The sequence below is a fragment of the Alosa alosa genome, chromosome 20 (genome assembly GCF_017589495.1).
Source record: "Alosa alosa isolate M-15738 ecotype Scorff River chromosome 20, AALO_Geno_1.1, whole genome shotgun sequence".
NCBI classification, from domain to species: domain Eukaryota; kingdom Metazoa; phylum Chordata; class Actinopteri; order Clupeiformes; family Clupeidae; genus Alosa; species Alosa alosa.
In genome coordinates, this window is record NC_063208.1 from 3,607,674 (window position 1) to 3,617,673 (window position 10,000).

A 10,000-nucleotide genomic window follows, 5' to 3' on the forward strand; every position below is an offset into this window, starting at 1 on the left:
CACAGGCCAGATGAGTAAGTAAGTACAATGATGTATGCTACAACCCTGGGAAGAGTCCAGTCCAACACCACATTCCATCTTGTGTCTTGATTAATGATATAAACTTCACTGCAAAGTTGGCAACAAAATATTGTTGACAGTTGTTGCTGTTCTGCAGCCAGTGACAAAGGTTCTGAGAATGTCTTCTCGGTTCTATAACACAGACGCAACCTAGACTCAACAGTCAACACAAACACACACATTAACCACGACAACACACAACAGAACGTAAAACTGCGGTAGAACTTCTTAGTTGCTTTGAGTTATGTGACAAAGTCTGTTTTGTTTCAATTTGTCAGATGTTGCAGTTGGCAGAAACACAGAGCAGTCTGCCCCCTCCAAGCCAATCCTGTGATGCTCCTCCTGTCATCCAGGTTTGCCTGGGCTTCCCATAGTCCTGATTGGTTGGAGCAGATGTTTGCATAGTCCTGATTGGTTGGAGCAGATGCTCACATAGTCCTGATTGGTTGGAGCAGATGCTCACATAGTCTTGATTGGTTGGAACGGATGATCACATAATGCTGTTTGGATGGAATCAATAAGCACATGAGGATGTTTGGATTGATTTGATGATGGGCTGGGGGTCTGGTTATGGTTCTGGTATTTTGCAGATACTTTTGTCCAAAACAATTTACAGAATATAAACCTTACATTAGTAAAATGTAACTGTCAAAAAATGATAGAGGTCAAATGTAATGTATTACTTTTATGGGAATACCACCCAGGCAGAGAGGAAGGTCCTTCTGAGAGTTTTAAAGACTGCAGAGAAAATCACTGGTGCTAACCTCCCATCCATGGACACTCTACACACAACGCTGCAGAAAAAAGCACAGAGCATCCTCAGATACACACACACACACCCTGCTCATCACTCTGCTCATCCTCAGAGAGACACACCCTGCTCATCATTCTGCTCATCCTCAGAGACACACACACACACACACACTCTGCTCATCCTCTGACACACACCCTGCTCATCCTCAGACACACACACCCTGCTCATCCTCAGACACACACACCCTGCTCATCCTCAGAGAGAGACACACACACACACACACACACCACCCTGCTCATCCTCAGAGACACACACACACACACACACACACACACACACACACACACACACACACACACACCCTGCTCATCCTCAGACACACACACTCTGCTCATCCTCAGACACACACACCCTGCTCATCCTCTGCTCAGACACACACACACACACACACCACTCTGCTCATCCTCAGACACACACACTCTGCTCATCCTCAGACACACACACCCTGCTCATCCTCTGCTCAGACACACACACACCACTCTGCTCATCCTCAGAGACACACACACCCTGCTCATCCTCAGACACACACCCTGCTCATCACTCTGCTCATCCTCAGAGACACACACACTCTGCTCATTCTCAGACACACACACACACCCTGCTCATCACTCTGCTCATCCTCAGAGACACACACACTCTGCTCATTCTCAGACACACACACACTCTGCTCATCCTCAGACACACACACCCTGCTCATCACTCTGCTCATCCTCAGAGACACACACACTCTGCTCATTCTCAGACACACACACACACTCTGCTCATCCTCAGAGACACACACACCCTGCTCATCCTCAGACACACACACCCTGCTCATCACTCTGCTCATCCTCAGAGACACACACACTCTGCTCATTCTCAGACACACACACACTCTGCTCATTCTCAGACACACACACACTCTGCTCATTCTCAGACACACACACACTCTGCTCATCCTCAGACACACACACTCTGCTCATCCTCTGCTCAGACACACACACCCTGCTCATCCTCTGCTCAGACACACACACTCTGCTCATCCTCTGCTCAGACACACACACCACTTTTCTCTTTTCTTTCTATTTCTTCCTTCCTTTCTTCCTTTCTTTCATTTTTCTCTCTGCCGGATACATCCAGTCTGTGAAGATTATCATAAGCTAATGCACAAATAGAATAAGTGAATTAATAAATGTATGAATAAACATTGTCCGTAAAAGAAAATGTTTTTCTAACATTTCTCGGGGGAGTGGAACATAGCAGACATCGACAACATTCATCACCAAGTTTAAATCTCTACCAAGACCTCAATCTGCCAAGGCCCTGTTCTCATGATTTCAGTATCTACCTCCACCCAAATAGGAATAGCAGCACTAATATCAATATTTACCTATGCCCACATAATAAGAGTACTAACAATAACATCAGCAATAAATCTATAACCCTAATTCCCATTGCACACAAATACCCTCTCTAAGAAAAGCAGCTCTGTGAAGGAGAGAAGCCCATGTAAGGAGGTGTAATTGGGCCGTGCAGCAGACTCCTTCCTCTGTGCCCTCTACGGGCTGCTGTAGCCCACAGCAGGGCAGTTCAAAGCGGAGCAGATTCACTCAGTGTCAGTGGATGATGTCCAGAGCCGTGCTGATTGAATCACATGTGCTTCAGTGCCAATCAGAGGGTGTGTGTGATGTGTGTGTGGTGTGTGTGTGTGTGTGTGTGTGTGTGTGATGTGTGTGTGATGGGTGTGTGCTGTGTGTGTGGTGTGTGTGTGTGGTGTGTGTGATGTGTGTGTGATGTGGGGATAAGCGGGTGTCTGGAAACACAGTATGAGATCAGAGATCAGCACAGGACGGGAGACCCCCATCTAACCCCCTGCCAGCATCACGCTGTGGATATCTACACTCTACAACCCACCTTTAACACCTATACCCAACACCCTAAACACCCTAACCTATATCCTTAACACCTATACCCAACACCCTGAACACCCTAACCTATTTCCTTAACACATATACCCAACACCCTAAACACCCTAACCTATATCCTAAACACCATAACCTATATCCTAAACACCCTAACCTATATCCTAAACACCATAACCTATGTCCTAAACACCCTAACCTATATCCTAAATACCCTAACCAATATCCTAAACACCTATACCTGACACCCTAAACACCCTAACTTATGTCCTAAACACCCTAACCTATATCCTAAACACCTATACCTGACACTCTAAACACCCTTATATCCTAAACACCTATACCCTATATCCTAACACCCTAAACACCTATACCCTAACACCAGTGGTGTAGTCTAGTTAGCTGTAGTGGGTATATTGTGATGTAATCTAGTTAGCTGTAGTGGATATACTGTGATGTAGTCTTGTTAGCTGTAGTGGGTATACTGTGATCAACCTAAAAATGTTAATACTGTGTAGTCCTGTGTATCACATAGACTACACCACTAACACCCCAAACACCCTAACACCCCAAACACCTATACCCTAACACCCCAAACACCTATACCCTAACACATAAACACCCTAACACCCCAAACACCTATACCCTAACACCCCAAACACCTATACCCTAACACGTAAACACCCTAACACCCCAAATACCTATACCCTAACACGTAAATACCCTAACACCCCAAACACCTATACCCTAACACTTAAACACCTATACCCTAACCACCTATACCCCAACACCCTAAACACCTATACCCTAACACCCCAAACACATAAAAACACCTATATTCTAACACCCTAAAACCCTATACCTAAACACCTATTAGATCCTAAACATCTATACCATATACTTTGAATGTTGTCTCTCTGCATGTTCATCCTACTAATTCTGTACACACCTTGAGTTTCCTTCTATTATGTCTTAGAATTAGAATTTAGAATTAGAACGTAGAGTTACTGTATGTTTGTATTATGTAGGTACATGCTGCCTGCGTGCTAATGTGCTGCATCGTGTACGAGTCCGTCTGCTTGCTTCTGATTCTCTCTCCTCCTTCCCCTCGTCTTCTCACAGCCCCAAGCTAATGTGCCCCTGCACTGAGCTGATCTTCTGCTCCAGGTTTCCCCCTGTTTAAAAGGCAGTTTTTCCTGCTCCAGTCATCAAAGGTCTTGCTGTGGTGGGTCCAAGCTTTGTAAAAGGTCTTGCTGTGGTGGATCCAGGCTCTGTAAAATGCCTTGAGACAATTTCAGTTGTTACTGGTGCTACGGTAATGAAATTTAACTGAATCATCGCCATCACAGTTGGGTGTTTGCCCCTCTGTGCCTTTTAAGTTTTAAGAGTATGTAGATGTAAGATGTAAGAGTAGGTGTTTTGTTGATCACTGGCAGCAATGTGGTGCTAATACTCTACAACTCAAAAAAGTTTTTACAATCGTAATTCTGACACTTACTGTGTTTATGTTTACTGAACATATTGTGAAATAAAAAAAGACTCACTTTTGGATAGTGTATTGTCAAATATGTACACATTCGCCACAACCAAAATATATGGTGTACAGTAGAAGGAACCTGAATGATAGAAATCAGTGTATTTCACATGGTCTATTGTATGCAGCTGCTTGTAAAACTGAAACATGAATACCTTAGTAATGCTGTTTTGTAATACCATCAACTATAAGTATTTTGAAAGTCATGCTATAATTGACTATGTGGGTTAATAATGTCAAATCGGATGACAAGCAGATGAAGTCATTGCTGCACCGTCTCAGATTTACATGGTATATCATGAATAGGTCCTAAAACCAAGGCCTGTAAAATATTCCTGTTTAAATCCATGTTTTCATATTTATTTCAGTCCCTGATTATTTCAGTTTCACAGCCTGAACAGAAAACATGATCTGGAAAGCCATGTTTGGGCATTAACATCTTGAAAAGTATTAATCATAGCCAGCCCAAACTATGTAGGATGGAAGATAAGCGCTTTCTCAGTATGACTGAACCATTCAAATGTGTTAAGGCATGCTGATTGATTTTCTATAAGGCCCTAGATTTTGACACAAGTGCAAAAAGAGTGATACTGAGAAAATTACAAACTTGTTTGTATCCATTTGGTATCAATCATTAGTTCTTTCTTTAAATAAAGTATTTTATTAATGAGATTTCCACAAATAATATTCATGAAAATATTAAGGATAAAACAAGGGGAGGTTGCATTTTTCTATGGAAATCAAAATCTACTGTATATGCAAGTAGTATTGAAGCTCAATGTATGGGCTTGTAGTGTACGAAGTGCAACAGTGTTGTACCATAGAAAAATATATTTGTTATACATATAACAATGTAACATTATGTATTTATCTATGAATGAAAAACAACATTGTCACTTTGGAAATGGCTATTTCCACAAAACCAAGAAAATGAATTCTGTCTGATTTCACGCAGAATGCCGTGTGTTCTTTTAGTCCAGGCAAAGTCAGGTCTGACCCAAAAATGAATTGCAACAGAATTTATTTTTTTACATTTTTATATTTCAATTGGTGATCTAAGCACCATAGTAAATGTCCATGATAACCCAGTTGGTGGAAATTATGTTTAAATGAGAGTTGTTTTTATGCATTATTATTTATGCAAATACTAAAACAAAGTACGACAGAGTTTGGTGTGGATGAACTTGACTGGCCTGCACAGAGTCCTGACCTCAACCCAATAGAACACCTTCGGGATGAATTAGAGCGGAGACTGAGAGCCAGGCCCTCTTGTCCAACATCAGTGTGTGACCTCACAAATGCGCTTCTGGAAGAATGGTCAAAAATTCCCATAAACACACTCCTAACCCTTGTGGAAAGCCTTCCCAGAAGAGTTGAAGCTGCTATAGCTGCAAAGGGTGGACCGGCGTTATATTAAACCCTGTGGATTAAGAATGGAATGTCACTTAAGGCAGGTGACCCAATACTTTTGGCAATATAGTGTACATTCTTTTTCAGTCGAGTTCACTTGACACTACACATATACCACAGCCCCCATTGTGACTGTGGCCACATAATTCACAGAGAGCCTTTAGCAAAGTAAGGATTCACCTCTAGTAGAGTAAGTCATTAACGGAGTGAGTCTATCAAGTACACATTCTGACATTATTGTCGCCAATGGGCATAGATATGGATGATACATGAAGCAACTTTTTGAGCAATGTTGCAGGGAAGCACATAAAGGTTCCTATGTGTTCTGCTGATTCACGAAACTGATGGTTAAAATTCTCAAGAAACTGATGGTTAAAATGATCAAGAAAATTCTCAAGAGGTTGGTGTGAGAGGGGGTTGTATTGTGTGTGTGAGCAACCTACACATTACTCATCTTGCACTGAATCATCTTCCTGAATCTCAATATTCGGATCACAACAAGTCTGGGCAAATTGCTAAATCAGCACCAGTTAGAGGCTACATTCATTGTTTCGCAGTGTTCCAGCGCTTGGATTTTCATGGACTTTTGGTATGTCATATGGGAAGGTTTCATGAACTGAATACAACAAAAATAATTACTGTTGCAATTAGTTTGGGATCGGGTGAGATATTGAGGTTTGGTTGTGTTTTGCCTTTTTGCATTAAAATGTAGATAGATATAACTATTTTCCTAATTGTGTGATATTGGTGTGTTGCTGTGAAAAAGTATCTTAAATATAGGTTGATCCTTCTTGGCAGTTGTAAAACTCTGTAACTCTCATCGTAGCTACTGTGTGGGATGCACTGTAAACAAATCTCTGAGCCAAAACAGAGCCATGATTATTAAAATTCAATTTGTGAACAATGTCGCCCCCTAGGGTGTTGTACTTGCACCACACTCAGTGATTGCTCATGATGTCGGGTTTATGTGTATGTTTTTATTTACATTTCTTAACAGATGCTTTTGTTCAAAAAGACGTACATTCTATTTTAACCAAGGACCAAACAAAACTCACCAGAGAGGTAGCTCACCCCTCCCTTCAGTATTCCCATTGTTTGGGACAGGCTGCTCTCACTTTATTTCTTGCCCATTTTTTAAGTCTGGGCTGCCTACAAAGAGAGAGAGAGAGAGAGAGAGAGCTTAGAGTGGCCTAGCATAGCATCCTTCTCAGGAAGTCCCCAGTGATAAGTATAATTCTGTCACCGTAGGGGGCGCCACTATTCATAATTAATGTGCGAGCTTAAATAAACTGTTTCTTTTACAGTTAAATAATTGATAAGGACAATTAAGAAATATCCAGCAGTAATAAAAAATAATAAAAATCTCTTCAGCACTCACTGTATCTTTATTCTATCAAACTTTTAATTAAAATATGGCCTCTGATTCATAATGGTAAATCCATCCAACTATAAAAAAAAACCCTGTAACTATGCCACTCTCTCATTCAGAAAAAGGGGTTAGGCCTAAGCCAATTATTGAGCAGGCTGTTATGGCAAGAGGACAATTAATAATGGTGGCTGATGTAATCAAAATTCAAATTTGTTAAATAACTGCCAAACTCAGATGCAAAGAAGAAGATATGTGGCATAGAGCAACACACCATATTCCACATTTGACCGTCATTAAAAGACACAAAAACAGGATCAAGGTTCAAGCACACACATCACACCAATCAGACCCTGTGCAGGCTGCCACTAATAACGTCTGGATCAAACCTCACTCTGATGTCATGATCACATCTCACTCTGATGATCCTATATGATCACATCTCACACTGATGATCCTATATGATCACATCTCACACTGATAATGTGATCACATCTCACACTGATGATCCTATATGATCACATCTCACACTGATGATGTCATGATCACATCTCACACTGATGATCCTATTTGATCACATCTCACACTGATAATGATCACATCTCACACTGATAATGTGATCACATCTCACACTGATGATCCTATATGATCACATCTCACACTGATGATCCTATATGATCACATCTCACACTGATTATCCTGTATGATCACATCTCACACTGATGATCCTGTATGATCACATCTCACACTGATGATGTCATGATCACATCTCACACTGATGATCCTGTATGATCACATCTCACACTGATAATGTTATGATCACATCTCACACTGATGATCCTGTATGATCACATCTCACACTGATGATCCTGTATGATCACATCTCACACTGATAATGTCATGATCACATCTCACACTGATGATCCTGTATGATCACATCTCACACTGATGATCCTATATGATCACATCTCACACTGATGATGTCATGATCACATCTCACACTGATGATCCTGTATGATCACATCTCACACTGATAATGTCTGATCACATGATGATCATGATCATCTCACACTGATGTATGATCACATCTCATCACTGATAATGTCATCACATCTCACACTGATGATCCTGTATGATCACATTTCACACTGATGATCCTATATGATCACATCTCACACTGATGATGTCATGATCACATCTCACACTGATGATCCTGTATGTGCGCAGTTTCACGCGGGTCATCATTGCCCTTGGACTTTTTCAGCCGGTTGGAAATTGGACTAATTTTAACATGATTATTATTATTTTATTTATTTTCAATTTGCTGTGTTGTCTGTCTTGTCTTAGTGTCACGGGAACGCTGGCGACTACGCCGCTCCGTCTGGCATCTTTTGTCTTATTGTCTTTTGTTTTGTGTCAATGTCTTGTATGTGGAGCGCTTTGGGTTGCAGTCTGTGCATGTTAAATGCGCTATACTAAATAAAACTGACTTGACTTGACTACATGATCACATCTCACACTGATGATGTCATGATTACATCTCACACTGATGATCCTGTATGATTATATCTCACTGATGAGGTGATCACATCTTACACTGAAAGGGAGTTTGGGGAGGGGGTTGGTGAGTTTGGTGAGGGGGTCGGGGTTGGTGAGTTCGCTCTCTGCTGTTTTGTTGGTGTTTCGTTGCAGACTGGGGTCTTCTTTCAATCATCTGCAGACTCCATTCCCTGTAATAGCCAGCAGGTGGAGCTCTGCTGTCATTCTAATCATAGCCGTATACAGTGGGGTTTTCTCATCTGTCTTTCTGTCTATCCTCCCTCCCTCCCTCCAGTTCTAGGCCCCTCCGATAGGAGGACGATCTCTCCCATTCCTCCATCCTCCTGTTGTTCCACAAACATTCATTAGAAGGAGGGGCTAAGACTAGGGGAGGGGCTAAGACTAGAGGGAGAGAGGAAGGAAGGGAGGAAGGATGGATAAAAGATAGAGGAGAGAACCCCAGTATATCTGATTGTAATGGCCATACTGCTTTCCGAGGGGATCCCCTCCTAGTAGAACAAGAATATGTCAGTTTTTCTTGATATACAGTGTCTGGATATAGTTTCCCATAGTTTATAGGAAATCTAGACTGCTAAGATCAGAAGCTAAATAGCCTGCTTGCATGCACCTAAGCCAGGCAGGTTCTTCTGAGCAGAAGAGAACCCCTCGGTTCTTCTGAGCGGGAGAACGCCTTTGGTTCTTCTGAGCGGGAGAGAACCCCTCGGCCTGCATTCTCACCGGAAATGACCAGCTCAACCACAAAATTTCATGGATGACATCTGTCAATCAGAAGTCATTTCCTGCGTATTAGCTGCGTTGTGTGTAAACCGCAGGACAGAGCTTCCTGCAAATGAAAACAAAACAAAACCCCGTATTAACCGTCCCGGAGGACGAACTGCAGTGACCCAGTTCGGAGCCCAATGGATCAGTCAGATCATACGTTAATCATAAAGAAATCAGTCAGATCATACGTTAATCATAAAGAAATCAGTCAGATCATACGTTAATCATAAAGAAATCAGTCAGATCTAAAGTGATGTGTTGTGTGAAGATCATCGGTCACTCCTGACGTTACCTGGGTAAGCCAGTAACCCCTCACTCACACCAGTAACTTGCTTTGTAAAATACTCCTGGTCTCACCACATTCCAGCCAGTCGACAGGTGGAGCGCCCGCACACACACACACACACACACACACACGCACACACACACACACACACACGAACGCCAACATGGAAAAAGAGGACACAGGTGCTCACGCTAGGGTGGAAATCTTAAGAAAACACTCCCGTGCGGCGGGATGCTTAAAAACAAGCAGTAAGAAAACACTCTTGTGCGGCACGTTTAAAAACAAACAGGAAGCTTTATTAATATCT

General features: G+C 42.0%; 1 protein-coding gene across 1 annotated transcript in view; it reads right to left on the reverse strand.

The window, feature by feature from the left end:
- Positions 1–9,967: 9,967 nt before the first annotated feature.
- The window catches only part of mylipa (myosin regulatory light chain interacting protein a), a 22,037-nt gene continuing 22,004 nt past the window's right edge, over positions 9,968–10,000 (reverse strand). Inside the window, exon 7 of the mRNA XM_048230462.1 lies at positions 9,968–10,000. This exon is cut by the window's right edge and continues 1,439 nt beyond it. The gene's annotated coding sequence lies outside the window, so the exon portion shown is untranslated.